Below are 18,299 nucleotides of genomic sequence, written 5' to 3' on the forward strand. Positions count from 1 at the left end.
TGATATAGTAACTCTTTATATTGCTGATTGTGTGGCGTTTGAGCCAAAACGCAAAGTTATGTATGTATGTTTGTATGTTTTGTTTGTTTTTTAAGTATCGGGTCCTTGTATAGATAACAATTTTCCCGTGTGCTATATTGTCATATCTTGTTGTAAAACTTTGCGAGACAGTTGGATAGTCAAAGCAAATTCTTCTGATAATATTTCCCTCTATTGACTTGCAACTTTCTTCTTAGCCCCCGAGTATTTGGGGTGATATAAGAGTGTTATTTGTTCGTGAGGTTCTTTGTGAAACCAAGGCGGATATATTGCCAAATTCGTCGAGTTAAGCTTTGTTGTATTTTGCGGTTCTAGGCCCCGAGTGTTGCTCGCAAAGAAAATAAAGATATTTGTCACCACTATTTTTATTTCAACCACGCTATATTGCAGCAAAGGAAATCCGCCTCATTAAAAACCTTTTAACCCCACTCGGTGCCCTGAAAGGAAAAGAGTGCGTCTGAAAACTTGCGAGCTGTTTAGGTACAATGTATGTTTACATGATTGCTACTATATTGGATTCCTTCTACGCGTAAAAACGTCGCAGCTGTGCAACGTTCCACGGGTTCGCTTCACCTTTGCATGTCTTCTTATCCTTTAGTTGATATGCTCCTCCTGGAATAACTTCGGTAACGATGTATGGCCCCAACCATGGTGATTCCAGCTTCTCATGACCGTCCTACTTGAGTCGAAGAACTAGATCGCCGACTTCGAAGGATCTGGGCCACAAACATCGACTGTGATAGTTTTTAAGGTTCTGCTGATATGCACTTACTCTTGATAGCACCACATCTCTTGCTTCACCAATTGCGTCGATATCATCTTCAAGTGCCTTTTGTGAAGCCTCTTCATCATATTCCACAACTCTAAGAGAGTTATGTTTTATTTCTATTGGGAGCACTGCTTCAGCACCGTGGACTAGGAAGAACGGAGTTTCTTGAGTTGCTGCATTTGGTGTTGTCCGTAAGCTCCATAACATGGAGGGTAACTCATCGACCCAAGCGTGTCTTGCTTTTTCGAGTGGTGCCAGCAGGCGTTTCTTGATGCCATTGCATATGAGGCCGTTTGCTTTTTCGACTTGGGCGTTGGTTTGCGGATGTGCGACTGCAGTTTGATGTCTACACCTTCACAATAATCCTTAAATTCTCGGGAGGTTGATACGTCCAAAACGTATCTACTTTCCCGAACACTTTTGCTATTGTTTTGCCTCTAATTTGTGTATTTTGGATGCAACTAACACGGACTAACGCTGTTTTCAGCAGAACTGTTCTGGTGTCTCGTTTTTGTGCGTAAATCCAACTTTCGGGAAAAACCTCGGGATTTTGACGAAAGGGCCTATTTTCCCGGAATACCGACGGAGCCGGAAGGACAATTCAAGTGGAGGCCCGAGGGCCCCACACCATAAGGCGGCGCGGCCTAGGGGGCCGCGCGGCCCTATGGTGTGGCCCCCTCGGCTGGCCTCCGACGCCCTCCTTCGGACTATTATCGGCCTCGACCTAAAAACGCACGGGGAGAAGTCGAAGTCGCCAGAAACCCTCCAGAACGCCGCCACACCGCGAAACTCCGTCTCGGGAGCCAGAAGTCTCCGTTCTGGCACTCCGCCGGGACGGGGAATTGGAGGAGATCATCACCGCCATCACCGCCAACGCCTCTCCATCAACCAGCCATGTTTCCCCCATCCATGTGTGAGTAATTCCCCCGCTGTAGGCCGAAGGGGATGGTAGGGATTGGATGAGATTGGTCATGTAATAGCATAAGATTGTTAGGGCATAGTGCCTAGTATCCGTAGATGGTACTTTTATGATATTGTTGCAACTTGTTATGCTTAATGCTTGTCACTAGGGCCCGAGTGCCATGATCTCAAATCTGAACATGTTATTGTTTCATGAAGATATTCGTTGTTTATGATCTTACCTGCAAGTTGTATACACATGTCGCTGTCCGGAACCAACGGCCCCGAAGTGACAGAAATCGGGATAACCGGAGGGAATGGCAGAGACGTGAGGATCACATGTGTTCACGGAGTGTTAATGCTTTGCTCCGGTACTCTATTAAAAGGAGTGCCTTAATATCCGAGAGATTCCCTTGAGGCCCGGCTACCATCGGCTGGTAGGACAAAAGATGTTGTGCAAGTTTCTCATTGCGAGCACGTACGACTATAATTGGAACACATGCCTATTGATTGATTAGTACTTGGATACCGTTTTATTATTATCCGCAAATGCCCTGCTATGATTGTTACATGAGTTTCTCTCATCCATGCAACGCCCGTTATCCGTCCCCGTGCCTACGTATTTTAATCCTCGCTGTTTACTAAAATCACTACCGCTGTCTTTGTTACTCTGCTCGTTATTTCACTATCGCTATCGCTATAAAACTGTTACTATCGATAAACTCTTGCGAGCAAGTCTGTTTCCAGCATGCACTGAATTGACAACTCCGCTGTTAAGACTTTCAAGTATTCTTTGTCTCCCCTCGTGTCGAATCAATAAATTGGGTTTTACTTCCCTCGAAGACTCGTTGCGATCCCCTATACTTGTGGGTCATCAAGACTATTTTCCGGCGCCGTTGCCGGGGAGCATAGCTTTATTTGGAAGTTCACTTGGATTGATATTGTTCGCTGCAAATTCTCCATCATGGGTAAACCTCGCGATACTAAGGTCGCCATATTACCATCCACTACAAGAAAAGGTACAACTCGAGTACCTCTGCTCGCTCTTGATTCACCATCCGTGATTGATAAACTTGTTTCACCACCACATGCTTCGCTTGTCGGTACTTCGCTCGAATCCGAGAACTCTCATAATACCGATAATATTTATGTCGTGCTTGATGATAGTGGTTCATTGGGAACTTTTGTAGATGTTACAATTGCTAGGTCTAGACAAATTGAAAATGCTCGAAACTCCGATGTTACTACACCCGTTAATTCACCCGAACTTGAATACTCTAGTGATGATCTTGGTGAAGATTATGTGGAACTTGATGATGATTTTATTGAAAAATGCCAAGCTACTACCGATGCAAGAAAAATTAAAAAGTTGCTTGCGGAACATGCTGTTAGATATAAACTGTCTCCTGATCCTAAATTTGCCACATCTCCTATAAGCATTAAGGATAAAGATTATGATTTTTCTCTTGATCTATCTCATATAGCTATTGTTGAGAAAACACCCTTTTGTGGTACTGAAAAAGAAAATGTTGTTGAACACATGACCGAGTTATCTACTTCGAGTAGCTTGTTTTCTGATGATGTTAAGAAGCGTACTTACTTTGTTGCTAAAATCTTTCCATTCTCATTAAAGGATGACGCTAAAACTTGGTATAATAGTTTGCCACCTAGTTCTATTAAAAGTCCAAAAGAATTGCTTAATGTTTTCTTCCGGAAATACTTTTCCGCTAGTGCTCAACATGTCGCTTTGCAGAGAGTTTATAATTTTGATCAAGGAGATGAAGAGAAATTGCCCGAGGCTTGGGCGAGATTTTGCTCTCTTATTAGAGCTCGCCTCGACCATGATTTAGAAAAGCATGATTTACTTGATATATTTTATAGTGGACTAACCATTGAGTCTAGGGCATACCTGGATAGTTGTGCTTGGTTGTGTTTTCAGGAAAAGAACTCCGCACGAAGTCGAAGAATTATTGGCTAAAATAAGCCGGAATTATGATGATTGGACTACGCCCGAACGAACTCCAACGCCAATAGTGAAGAAGAGGGGTTTAATTAAATTGAATGATGAAGATATGAGGGAAGCCAAGAAGTCTCTCAAGGAGAAAGGTATTAAATCCGAAGATGTGAAGAATCTACCTCCTATAGAAGATATATGTGAGATAATTCCCTTCATCCATGATTGAGGTAAATTCCCTTCAGCGCTTTACTAGGGAAGATATTCCGTATTCAAAACCTCCCGCACAATGCTTAGATGAGTTTGATAATTATATTGTTAAGCAAGAAAATTTTAATATGAGAGTAGAGAATCATCTAATGGAAAATTCTCAAGCTATTAGTGAATTGCATGATATTGTGGAGAGAACCTCCAATGATGTTAAGATGCTTGTTAAACATTTTCATATGGTTCAAACTCAAATTGATCAACTCACTAAAGTGCAAAATGACTTGTTAGGAAATAATGCTAAAGAAAAATATGCTTATGAAGTAACAACTAGAGGTGGTGTCTCTACCCAGGATCCTCTATATCCTGAAGGGCATCCCAAAAGAATTGAACAAGATTCTCAACGCATTGAACCTAGAGCTCCATCTAAGAAAAAGAAAAAGAAACATAAGAATGTTGTAGAATCCTCTCGAACTCGTTAATGATCCTAATAGTATTTCTATTTCTGATGCTGAAACTGAAAGTGGTAATGAACATCATAAAGATAATGATAAGAATGATACTCCTGATAAAGAAGAGGTTGAAGAAGAACCTGAAAAGCATGCTAAAAATAAAAAGTATACTAAAGAAGATTTTATTGCTGAGAAACATGGTAATGAAAGAGAACCTTGGGTGCAAAAGCAAATGCCTTTTCCTGCTAAGAAACTAAATAAAGGAAGAAGAACACTATAATAAATTTTGTGATTGGATGAAACCTTTATTCTTGCAAATCCCTTTGACTGATGCTATTAAATTGCCTCCTTATTCAAAGTATATGAAAGATATTGTTACTAACAAAAGGAAAATCCCCAATGAGGAAATTTCCACTATGCTTGCTAATTACTCTTTCAATGGCAAGGTTCCAAAGAAGTTGGGCGACCCAGGTATACCTACTATTCCTTGTTCTATTAAGAATAATTATGTTAAAACTGCTCTATGTGACTTGGGAGCCGGTGTTAGTGTTATGCCTTTTTCTCTATACAAGAGGCTTTATCTAGATAAGTTGATACCTACTGATATATCTTTGCAAATGGCTGATAAATCTACTGCTATTCCTGTTGGTATATGTGAGGATGTTCCTGTTCAAGTTACTAATAACTCGCTTGATATTAACTGATTTTGTTGTGTTGGAAATGCCCGAAGATGATAATATGTCTATTATTCTTGGGAGACCTTTTCTTAACACCGCAGGGGCTGTTATTGATTGCAATAAAGGAAAGGTTACCTTCAATGTTGATGATAAGGAACACACCGTCTATTTCCCCAAGAGGATTGAAAAAGCGTGCGGAGTTAATACTATTTCTCATGTGAGAACTATCAAAGTTGGAACTATCGATTGTCCTATATATGAGCCTAAAGAAGAATATCAAACTCTTGTGATTGGATCCTTATCAATACAATTCAAGGTAACATGATTGATTTGAGGTTTATTTCTTCATATGCTATGTAAAATTTATTTGGTGGCAAGACTTGATCAACCTTGTTAACAAATACCTTTTATATGCATAGAGGAGGTAAACAACATTTCTTTCTTTCTTCCTCCACTTGCTTTAGTTGCTGTAGCATTTTTTAATTTGTAAAGTTTCTTAGTTAATTGGAGTTTTCAAAAAAATTCCTCGCCAGTAATAATAAACTTAATACCCAAAAATGTGCATTTTTCAAAATTTTCAAAAATTCACGAAAATTACACCGTTGGTCCTATTTTTCGACGAGGCACCTGGGAGCACCAGAGGATGACCTGTGGGGCACCACAGGGTGCCACACCACAGGCCGGCGCGCCACCCTGTGGTGTGGGCCCCTCCTTGCCCCACTTCTTCATCTCTTTCTCCCAGCATCTTCTCTCTCCCGAAAAAACTCGAACCAACTTTCTCTCACTCGCGTTTTTGCTCAAGAGCTCGGGATTTTTCGATCTCTTTGCTCAGCCCAGATTTCGTTTGAAATTTGGCACATTTGCTCTCCGGTATGTGACTCCTTCGATTATCCAAGTAGAATTTTGTTTGGTGAAGTATATCTTGAATATTTTGCTGCTGTAGGTAACATATTTAGTGAGCTTGCATGCTTGTTCTAAGTGGAAGAATTTAGTTTTGATGCATGATTAGTACTCTAGCAAGTTCCTATGGTAGTTTCCCTCAATTATATGTCACCAAATAAAGTTTTATATTGTTTGTTGAAAATTTCAGAAAATGAAGAAGTTCAAATTTGGAGAATTGTTCAAGAAAGGAACAACCAGCACCGGGAGGCCTTCTAGGACCGCCACCCAAATTAGGCGGTCGTACAATGAGGACATCATCGCGCCTAGCTTCGCGCCCGAAGAGGACAATGGGGCTCCTAATGCCTCATCCTTCCCATGTTATGATTTTCCGACAAATGCGGGGATATTGGATGATTTCTTCACCCTTGTCAACAGGGCGGGTTTAGCCACCTACGTTGGAGATGAAAGGGAGCAATACTACATGCTCACCAAAATTTTTGTCGAGAGCTTCAAGTTCCAAAACACGCAATATGATCCGACAGTTGCATTCAAGATCTATGGTACTCCTGTTACTATGGAATTGGAAGAATTTTGTCGTGCATTGGATATTGCCCCTGTAGGTACCGCAAGGAGGATTGATGACAACCCCCGGGACTTGTTGGAACTCTATCGAGGGATTACCAACGATGATTGTCGCACCATTCAGCGGGGCAAGATAAGGAACATTCAACTCCCCGCCATTAAATATTTTGCATATTACGTTGCTACTAGCATACTTGGTAGGGAGAACACTAGCAATATTTCTAGTTACCATCTTGCTTTCTTGAATATTGCACTTACTGGACTGACATCTTATCATCTTGGTTCCCTTATTGCTCGCCGCCTGTCTACTAGGGGACCTATTTTTGGAGGAACTATTGCACTGCGCGTTTTAACACATTTAGAACTTCCTATTGATCCTAATGATGTGCCATTAACCCCTAGGAGGCTTGATATCACTGCTATGAAAAGCCATCCTTTTGTTACCACCGAGTCCACTTTAGATAATATGGCCTATAGAATGTTGTTTGCTGACGGGGATGAGAAAGAAATCCCTCTTCCCCGACCCGGGTTTGTTCGATATTGACAGGCAACCATGGTCGCGCACTAAGGAGGAGGTGGATGAACATATGAAGATACAAGATTTCCACCAGCAGCATGACTCCGAGGACGCCGAGCCCTCCTACGACTACACCGTCACGTATCCGGGTGCTTCTTCTAGCACATACCCGGAATATGATCCATCTTCGTCGTACCAGGGAGATACTACCTCATGGCCTCGATGGGATTGAGCTCCACTTAGGCCAAAAGCCTAAGCTTGGGGGGAGGTATACCGGCATCACTCATTCTTTGCATATTATGATTGCTGGATACTTGTATATACTTGTTTAGTTTGTTTGAGTGGTTTTCTAATGAGAGGAAGATGATATTTGGGGAAGTGCTGCCTGAAAACAGATTCTGGGCTGTTACCGTAAATATTCGTGCGCACAGCCAGAACAGTATTTTGCGAAGCCAATTTTTTTGCATGTTCCCCAAGTTGTTATCTAACTTTCATTAGTTGAACACTTTTCGAACTGAGCAACGTAAGATTTTTGTAAAAATCGATTTCTGTAGTGCTGTCAGGTTTTGGCAGATTTCTGCCATCTCGCTTTTCTGTGTTTCTTTTAGTTTGCTATTTCTTGCTTTCACTTTGTTTCTTTCCCAAAACATAAAAAGACCAAAAATATTTTTGTTGTTTCTCTTCATCATTTGTTTATCTTGTTTTCTTGCATTAGTTTCGCTTTATTTGCTATTGCTAGTTTGCTATAAGAAAACCCAAAAAGATTTTGCTTTGTTTGCTTGTTTCCTTTTGTTCTTATTCTCAAATTCGAAAACACCAAAAATATTTGCTGTTCTTCTTTGGTTTGTAAAGTTCATTATGAGTTCAATGGTCTTCGGTGGCTGGAGCGTGGTTTTCATTTCATATTATCCAAGCTACACAAGTGAAAAGGCAATAATGACGATCTACGACAATCCGATTGTGGTGAGAGGCTGGTATGAACTCTATTTGTTTTCATTTTTGTACATATACTCATCCATGTGAGCATGCTTAGTTGGTTCATGTGAGGTATATGTCATTTAAGAAAGTCTAGTAGTTCATGATCTCTCATGTTTAGCTCCAATTTATTAATATGAGTAGCATGTCATGGATGTTTGCTTGCATTGTTTTATTCATAGATAGGTATGATATTGTGGTATCCTCCTCTGAATAATTCATTTATATCGACTTGGCACATGCTCACGCATGCATATGACTGAACAAAAGTCAATTAAGCCTCCATGATTTACATTGCTTCGGAGTTCTTGTATCACTTTTATGCCTCAGTTAATTTATTTTGCCGCAAGCATGATTATGACAAGTACTGCTCTCTTGATTTGTCGCTCCCTAGTCTTTTGCTAGCCTTCACTTGTACCGAGCGGGAACGCTGCTCGTGCCTCCAAACACATGAAAACCAAGTTATTCCAAAGTGTCCACCATAAATACCTATGCATGGCATTTCAAACCATTCCAAGTAAATTCTCATGCGCTACCTTTAAAACCTTCAAAATGCTTCTCAATTTGTGTTAATGTTTCATAGCTCATGAGGAAGTATGTGGTGTTTAGCTTTCAACCTTGTCATTTACTTTTGACGTCTCATATGGACTAGTGGTACATCCGCTTATCCAATAATTTTGCAAAAAGAGCTGGCAATGGGATTCCCAGTCCCGAATTAATTAATTTAAATAGACACTCCTCCATGGTTTGTGATTGTTGGACGGCACCCGAAGGATTCGGTTAGCCATGACTTGTGTAAGCAAAGGTTGGGGGGAGTGTCATCATCATAATAAAACTAAACTAAAAAGGCACTCCTTCATGGTATGTGATTGTTGGCAGGCACCCGAGGATTCGGTTAGCCATGGATTGTGTAAGAAAGGTTGGAAGGAGTGCCACATAAAAATGCAAATAATTCATGGGAGCCGCTCTTGAAAGTCCGGTTGGCGAGGTAGTTGGTGTACCCATTACCATTCGTTGACAACAACAAACACCTCTCAAAATAATTTTACTCCTGCTTTACAAATGAAAAGCTCTAGCGCATGTTAATCCCCTGCTTCCCTCTCGCGAAGGGTCAATCTTTTACTTTTATGTGGTGTCTCCATCCTTTCTTTGAGCACTTTCTTGAGAGCACAACTGTCATTCTTAGTATAATATGCTTGTCTCAAAATATGATTGATTGTGGTATAACTTTGATGCTTTTATCTTTGACAATCACTACTTCTAGTCTTTCTATGAACTCCGGAGGTGCCCGGGCATTTATGTTTTGCCAATCAAATACAGGCAAGCGAGATACCACTTTATCATACTCTCTTATGAACATTGCAATCCTGCTTATATACATGATTCATGATGCTTATTATTAATTGTTGGTACCTCTTCATGATTGACATAGCTGTTAGATGATCTTATTTGCATGTATCCTATTATGAACTGCTCAAGTATTAGCCATATCATGAGAATATATATATCATATGAGCAAATGTGTTCGTGAAAGTTCTTTTATCGCTCGGTTGTTAACTCGAATTGCTTGAGGACAAGCAATAAGCTAAGCTTGGGGGAGTTGATACGTCCAAAACGTATCTACTTTCCCGAACACTTTTGCTATTGTTTTGCCTCTAATTTGTGTATTTTGGATGCAACTAACACGGACTAACGCTGTTTTCAGTAGAACTGTTCTGGTGTCTCGTTTTTGTGCAAAAATCCAACTTTCGGGAAAAACCTCGGGATTTTGACGAAAGGGCCTATTTTCCCAGAATACTGACGGAGCCAGAAGGACAATTCAAGTGGAGGCCCGAGGGCCCACACCATAAGGCGGCACGGCCTAGGGGGGCCCGCGCGGCCCTATGGTGTGGCCCCCTCGGCTGGCCTCCGACGCCCTCCTTCAGACTATTTATCGGCCTCGACCTAAAAACGCACGGGGAGAAGTCAAAGTCGCCAGAAACCCTCCAGAACGCCGCCACACCGCGAAACTCCGTCTCGGGAGCCAGAAGTCTCCGTTCTGGCACTCCGCCGGGACGGGGAATTGGAGGAGATCATCACCGCCATCACCGCCAACGCCTCTCCATCAACCAGCCATGTTTCCCCCATCCATGTGTGAGTAATTCCCCCGCTGTAGGCCAAAGGGGATGGTAGGGATTGGATGAGATTGGTCATGTAATAGCATAAGATTGTTAGGGCATAGTGTCTAGTATCCGTAGATGGTACTTTTATGATATTGTTGCAACTTGTTATGCTTAATGCTTGTCACTAGGGCCCGAGTGCCATGATCTCAAATCTGAACATGTTATTGTTTCATGAAGATATTCGTTGTTTATGATCTTACCTGCAAGTTGTATACACATGTCGCTGTCCGGAACCAATGGCCCCGAAGTGATAGAAATCGGGATAACCGGAGGGAATGGCAGAGACGTGAGGATCACATGTGTTCACGGAGTGTTAATGCTTTGCTCCGGTACTCTATTAAAAGGAGTGCCTTAATATCCAGTAGATTCCCTTGAGGCCCGGCTGCCACCGGCTGGTAGGACAAAAGATGTTGTGCAAGTTTCTCATTGCGAGCACGTACGACTATAATTGGAACACATGCCTATTGATTGATTAGTACTTGGATACCGTTTTATTATTATCTCGCAAATGCCCTGCTATGATTGTTACATGAGTTTCTCTCATCCATGCAACGCCCGTTATCCGTCCCCGTGCCTACGGTATTTTAATCCTGCTTGTTTACTAAAATCACTACCGCTGTCTTTGTTACTCTGTCGCTGTTATTTCACTATCGCTACTCGCTATAAAACTGTTACTACTGATAAACTCTTGCGAGCAAGTCTGTTTCCAGGTACAGCTGAATTGACAACTCCGCTGTTAAGACTTTCAAGTATTCTTTGTCTCCCCTCGTGTCGAATCAATAAATTGGGTTTTACTTCCCTCGAAGATTGTTGCGATCCCCTATACTTGTGGGTCATCAGAGGTGAAGCTGCTGCCATTATCCGCGACTATGCTGTTAGGGACGCGAAAACGAAAAACAATCTGTTTGATGAAGTTTACTGCTGATGTTGCATCTGCCAAAGTTACTGGTATTGCTTCAATCCACTTGGTGAATCTATCGACTGCTACAAGCAGATAAACGTGTCCTCCTGGCCAAGATTATGTAATTTTCCCACCATATCTAGTCCCCATTGAGCAAAAGGCCACGCCAAAGGTATTGGCATTAATTCTGCTGCTGGAGAGTGAGGTTTAGATGCGAATCTTTGGCAAGCTTCACAAGTGCGCACGATTTCCTTCGCATCCTCTATGGCTGATAACCAGTAAAATCCAGCTCGAAAAGCTTTGGCTGCTATTGCTCGACTGCTTGCGTGATGACCACATATCCCTTCATGTATATCCTTCAATTAATATGACTCGTCCTTCTTCGGGTGTAACACATCTCTGCAGCACACCTTATACACTTCGTTTGTATAGTTCTCCCTTGACCACTTTGAACGCCTTAGATCGTCGAATAATTCTTCGTGGTTCTACTGGATCTTCGGGTATTTCTTTCTTCGTGATATATGCCAAGTATGTCTGCATCCAAGGGATTTGTATCATCCAGACCTCCTCTGGTTCTTCCTCTTCATCTGAAATATGTGGTTCTGGGACTGCTACAGCCCCTGAGGCTTTCTTTGGTTTATCCTTTTTCTTCGGCTGCTTCGGTGTTGTCGTTTTCTTTGCTTGGTTGATCTCTTGTTGATTTTCTCCCAAAAAACTCCGGGTGGTATGGGCAGAAATTGTGACCCGATGTTTGCCAAAACATCGGCTTCATTGTTGCTGAGTCTGCTCACATGATTTACTTCGCAACCGTCGAAGGTTTTTTCGAGTTCATTGTATATGTCTTTGTACGCTATCATGCTGTCATTGACTGCATCACACTTGTTCATAACCTGTTGTGAAACCAACTGAGAATCACCGAAGATTTTGAGGCGAGTAGCGCCACATGCTTTTGTCATCTTCATCCCATGGATAAGAGCTTCATATTCGGCTTCATTGTTTGATGCGTTGGGGAAGGTCATCTGTAATATGTAGTTCATCTTGTCACCTTGCGGTGAAACAAGTACCACGCCTTCTCCAGCTCCTCTAATCTCTTGGACCCGTCAAGGTTCATGTGCCAGGTACTCTACAAATCTGGAGGTCCTGTGTTTTGGAGTTTCATCCATTCTGCGACAAAGTCTGGCAGAATTTGCGACTTGATTGCTTTCCTTTTTCCGTATGTGATGTCCCGAGGAGAATGTTCGATTCCCAAAAGGGAGACACGTCCTGTACCTTCTCAAGATGTTCGAGAGAGGTGCCTCATTTACCACTATTATCGGGTGTGCCGAAAAATAATGGTTTACCTTTTTTGCTGACATGAAGACTCCATACGCCAACTTCTGATAATGCGGGTAGCGCTGCTTGGATGGTGATAAGACTTCGCTAAGGAAATATATTGGTCGCTGGACTCCATGAATTTTTCCTTCTTCTTCTCGTTGTACCACGGGAACCGTACTAACCACTTGAGGTGTGGCCGCAATGTACAACAGCAAAGGTTCTTTTTCTCGTAGCACCACCAATACTGGTGGTGTTGAAATTGCACGCTTCAGATGCTCAAAGGCCTTGTCTGTTTCCTCGTTCCACTCGAACTTTTCCCCTTGCTTGATAAGTGCGTAAAAGGGCAACACTTTTTCTCCCTACCTTGCGACGAATCTGCTCAAAGCTGCGACTCGTCGAGTTAACTGATGTATCTCTTTAAGCTTAGTTGGTTTTCTCATTGTCAGGAGAGCTTGTATTTTCTCTGGATTGGCCTCGATTCCTCTAGCTGACACCAAGTATCCGAGGAGTTCTCCCGCAGGAACGCCAAAGGAACATTTTGTCGGGTTCAGCTTGAGACGGAACTTGTCGAGGTTGTCAAAAGTTTCCCGAAGATCGTCGATGAGGGATGACCCTTGTTTTGTTGTGATGACTACGTCGTCAATGTATACTTGGACGTTTTTGCCGATTTCCGTGGCGAGACACTTCTGCATCATCCTCTGATATGTAGCTTCTGCGTTTTTTTTAACCCGAAAGGCATTGTTCTGTAGCAGAATACGCCATAAGGGGTTATGAAAGCTATTTTGACTCCATCCTCTTCTTTTAGGTGGATCTGATTGTAACCAGAATACGCGTCCATGAAGGAAAGACGTTCGCAACCTGCCGTGGAGTCGATAATTTGATCGATCCCCGGGAGGGGGAAATGATCGTTTGGACAATGTTTGTTGAGACACGTGAAATCGACGCACATACGAAGGACTTCAGTGTTTTTCTTCGGGGCCAGCACTGGGTTAGCAACCCACGTGGCCTCAGTGTGTAGTTCTTTAATGAAACCAGCTTCTTTGAGTCGACAGATTTCAGATAACATAGCTTTGCGGTTCGGCTTGGAGAATCGCCGCAAAGGTTGTCGAATTGGTCTGGCTCTTGAATATAAATTAAGAGGGTTCTCGACAAGTTCCCTGGGCACTCCTGGCATGTCAGCTGGGCACCATGCGAAGATTTCCTTGCGCTCATGGAGGAACTTGGTGAGCGCGCTTTCCTATGCGCTATCCAAGCTGGTCGCAATGGATATCGTCTTTTTAGGATCTTCGGGTGGATCTGCACTTCTTTGGAATCCTTGGAGGTGTCGAAAGCTTGCTCCTGCAAGGATCTACCTCCGTCTTGTAACACGTCGTAGTTTGTGGTCAGCTTAGATGCCTCGTATCCAGCTTGCATTCCAAATGTTTCAGAGAGCTTGTGAAAGTCCTTGTCGCACTTATCTGACAGGGCAAAACTTTCTTTGACTGTTATTGGGCCCTTAGGTCCAGGGATCCTCCATAACAAGTATGTATAGTGTGGCACAGCCATAAACCTAGCATATGCGGGTCGTCCCAAGAGAGCGTGATATTGTGATGGCCAGTCAATGACTTCAAACTCCAGTTTCTCCTTTCTGAAATTTTCTATTGTTCCAAACTGTACGTCGACTGCAATCTTGCCCAGGGGATAGTTTGGTTTTCTGGTGTGATGCCGTGAAAGCGTGTGTCCGTTGGTGCCAAGTTAACCAGAGAAATGTTCATCTTCAGCAATGTATCCGCGTATATGAGATTTAGACTGCTTCCTCCATCTATAAATATGCGAGAGACGTCATATCCCTCGACAACCGCTGGTAATACCATCACTGAATGTCCTGGTCGTGGAACTTGGGGTGGGTGATCCTCTATACTGAATCCTATTGGTTTACCTGACCAATTGAGGCACTCAGTAGTTGGTGGAGGTGCCAGTACTGCCATGTTCACCTGCCGTGAAATTAGCTTCTGTGACCTATTCGAAGGTCTACCCTTCTATATCATTGATACTGCTCCTCTTGTACGTGTGAATTCATCATTGGTGTCTGGAGGCCCCGCAATTTGCAATTGATGCTGATTTGCACTAGTAATTGCGGGTGGTGGTGGCAGAGGTACATGTACTTCACTCCTTGGTCCTTGCACATATCCTCTGTTTACTACTTCCGCATGTGTGCTTTCTGTCGCCCTTCGCAAAGCTTGAAAATTTCGGCAATCCTTCTGGAGGTGACCTGACTGTCTCCTTCCATCATTGTCAATGTAGAAGTGCATCTCACACGGCCCGTTCAACAAATCTCCGGGTGACACATTGTATGGCCTTGGAAACCTTGGTCGATTGTTTTGTCTACTGGAGCTTGGTGCATCTCTGTGATCACTTCGTTGGTCATTGCTCCTGTGATAATCATCACGATGATTTCCTCCACTGTTTCCTCGGAAGCCATCCGATACTTGGCCGGGACTGTCATATTCCACGAAGTTGCGGAAACGTCGCCTGTTTTGGTTGTTGTTTCTATTATGATCTTCTTCGGGTGACCTCTGCCATTTGTTGTGAACAACATCTTCTCCGTCGGCCCACCGATTCACTATTTCCATGAGTTCTGCTAATGTTCTCGGGTTAGATCTCCCCAATTCTTCGATTAGGTCTCTCCTTCGTATTCCTGCGATAAACGCGTCGATTGCCCTTTCATTAGACACGTGCTCAGCCGGGTTTTTTATGATACTCAACCGTTGGATATACGTTCTCATTGATTCATCAGACTTCTGCTTGCAAGTCCTTAGCTGATCTATTGATGCTGGTTTTTTGCAAGTAGAACGGAAATTATTCACGAACAAGTCCTCGAAGGTTTCCTAGCTATCTATGGACCCCTCTGGCAACTTCCTCATCCAGGATCTTGCGGCTCCACTGAGGTGGACATGAATACTTTGCATAGTTGTTGCTCTTGTGCTGCCCATCAACTTTACTGTCTCCAAAGAATCAACCAACTAATCCTCTGGATCTTGAAGCCCGTCGAACTTTTTATAGTTGTCGGGTAACTTGAAGCTAGTGGACACTCGAGTTTTGCGAACCCTTTGGGTAAAGCAAGGGAGTCCGCACAAGTCCTCATCGCTATCTTCCGCTCTATGGCGACTTTCGCGGGTTCTGTTTTCTCGGCCTCTTTCCTCGCGTGCTCTGTCGACTCGAGCTTGAGCTACCGTATTCTTTGCGTTGCCTTCTCTTGGGGCGTCTCGTGTTGCTGCCACAGTACGTCGAGGACTATTTTTCCTTGGTCTGTTCCGGCGTGGAGCACTTTCGGGTTGTGGTGCTATTTCTCTTCCTGCTATAGCTGCACCCATAACAGCGACTCCTGCCATAGCCATCTGGTAAAATGATGATCGAGGATCTCCTTGAGGTGGCTTGGATGCCATTAGGAATGCATGTGTCACCATGTATCCTGCCTCTGGTGTTTTCGGGATAATGTGACCTCTCGTGTCTATTGACATGAAGGACATGTCGAGATTTTGAATCAGGTTCTCCCGTTCTCCTTCGGGTATGCCTGCCAATCGAGATCTTGCTCTTGCGCGGTTGTCCCTATGATTGTCTGCTGAGGTCCTCGAGTGTTTACTAATGTTGGTTCTGCGCTCGCTGGAGGTATCTGCTGCACCTTTTCTTTCGACGAGTTTTCGCTGCAGTTTTTCTAACTCACGTCTGGAACGACTGAGTTTAAATTGATATGCTTGCAGCGCTTGCGGTGAAGCTTGTGTAGTCATCGGCTCCGTGCCGTTCATGGCTCTTGCAGCTCTATCCCATGCTTCCTGCGATAGCTGTACTTTTTCTCGCGACTCAGTTCCAATATATTTGCTTCATGTTCCTCGCGTGAGATCTGCGGGATCGACGTAGGGGTTGCCCAAATCTTCATCCTCTTCACGACCTGCTCCCGTGATTACGCAGATCTGGTGATATGTTGCAGTTGTGTTTTCATCAGCTTCAGGGTAGGTGACACCATCGCATAGATCGGTGAAGACCTCCCTACTAGCAGTAGAGTTGTTGATGTTGGTGGAGTCAAAGTTGGTGAAGCTTTCCGAGTCACTATCTAGATCGGTTTCTGTGAACGACCTGAACGTCATGTCACCGAACAGATCGGTGAGTGCTCCGCCATCGGCGGGCTTGGTGAAGCGTGGTGGCGAAACTTCCTCGTCGCCTGACTCGACAGATGATGTTGATGATCCCGAGAAATCGGGCTCGACCGCCAACGGTCCCGAAAAAATCGGTGCCGCGAGACGATGCGATCCTTCTTTCCCGACGAGGAAGCAGAAGCTCCCGAACGTCATCTCCGTCGACTCCTCCAGATCGGCATATGCATGTAAATGGGTAAGAGGGTGAGGAACAAAATTGGCGAGATCAGATTGGACTCGTTTACCTCCGTCCATCGCGTTGCTTGCTGTTGACGATGATGTTGAAGATGCCATCGAGATCAGAACCTTGTAGCCTCCAATTCCCACAGACGGCGCCAATTGCCGAGGGATTAACTCATCAATGCCTACTTATTGTAGACTTAGGGTTTCGTAAGAAGTAGAGGGCAAGTAGATCTCGAAGGTTCAGCCGAACAAAGGTTCTCAACTCAATATTATGGTGGCTAAGGTTACAATGATTTTGATCCCTTCTTTCTTCCTCGGCTTCCCCTTTATATAGGAGGCGAAGCCGAGGCTTTTCATGTCGTACAAGTTACAAACTGTCGAGCCGCATTGAGATTTTCCTATATTGACACAAGTTTCCTATTACAACTCTACTTTCCTAACTTTGACACAAGCCTTCAACCTTCTGGGCTTCCGAAGCTTCGAATCCATGGGCTTCATACTTTCCTATAGATCCAAGGTATTTATTCAACATGCCTGTTAAGCATACCTATGTCACCACGGTAAGAAGATCTGATTTGGTTTACGATTTGTACAAAGAGAGAAAGGAGAGGGAGAATATTTAATTAGACCCATTGTTACAAGGAGAGAAATTTTGGCATGTTACGCCGCAATTTGCAGCACTTAACTCCAGAGGAGAACACCGAGCTGATTGAGTGGTGCCTGGAGTCCCTCGACACCATAGAAAGTGCTTCGATTTGCTTGTTCTTCTGGTGGTGTGGTCATTGCGGAAGGAGGAGAGTTCCAGCGTGTTCCAACAAGGTTCAGTAGAGAGAGGTTAATTTGGAGATAGGCTAATAGTTTTTTTTGAACAGATAGAGGGGTCAAAGTGACCCCGGTGGAGCTTTCATTGTATACACACGTGGCTGTTACATTTTACAAAGAGGCCCTTGACATCACTCGCACTAAGAACCTTAAATTTGAAGATAAGGCATCTCTTTCTTACGAAAACCACACTAGGACTCCAAGCGTCACCGCCGAGATCAGAGAGCAGCTCGCTTGATGGCTCTGCTCCGGCAACCAGATCTGTCCACCGCCCACATCCAGGATCCCGTGGAAGTACCACTTGGTACCCTGGTGGCGTCGAGCACCGGCAGAAGATCGAGATGGCCTTCATACCAGAGGTTGCAGATGGGCCGCATCTACGGCCAAGGATCACATCGACGACCGTTGTCGCGTGTTGCGCACAGGAAGTAGTTCCGAAGCAGCAAGAATCTCCCCGCCACCAATCTAGAGGAGCTCGGCTACCTCCACCGCCACCATGACGACGAGAGGAACAACAGAGCTGAAGAAGATCTTGACGGCAAGACTCTCGGCGGCGCTTATTGAGTAAGACCTCACCGGATCTGCAGCTACCACCACGCCTCCACCTTGGAGGGTCATCGGAGCGCCTCACCGAAGAGCACCCGATGCCGCGCCAGGACATCGGAGTGACGGGCTTCCATGGAATAACACTAGACTCCATATAGGTACACCTGGGACAAGCCCAAACCCTAGACCTAAAGCTACACCTACTGGGAGGAGGAGAAGAAGAACTACTACCTATACTACAGCCC

Source organism: Lolium rigidum, chromosome 7 (assembly GCF_022539505.1).
Source record: "Lolium rigidum isolate FL_2022 chromosome 7, APGP_CSIRO_Lrig_0.1, whole genome shotgun sequence".
NCBI lineage: Eukaryota > Viridiplantae > Streptophyta > Magnoliopsida > Poales > Poaceae > Lolium > Lolium rigidum.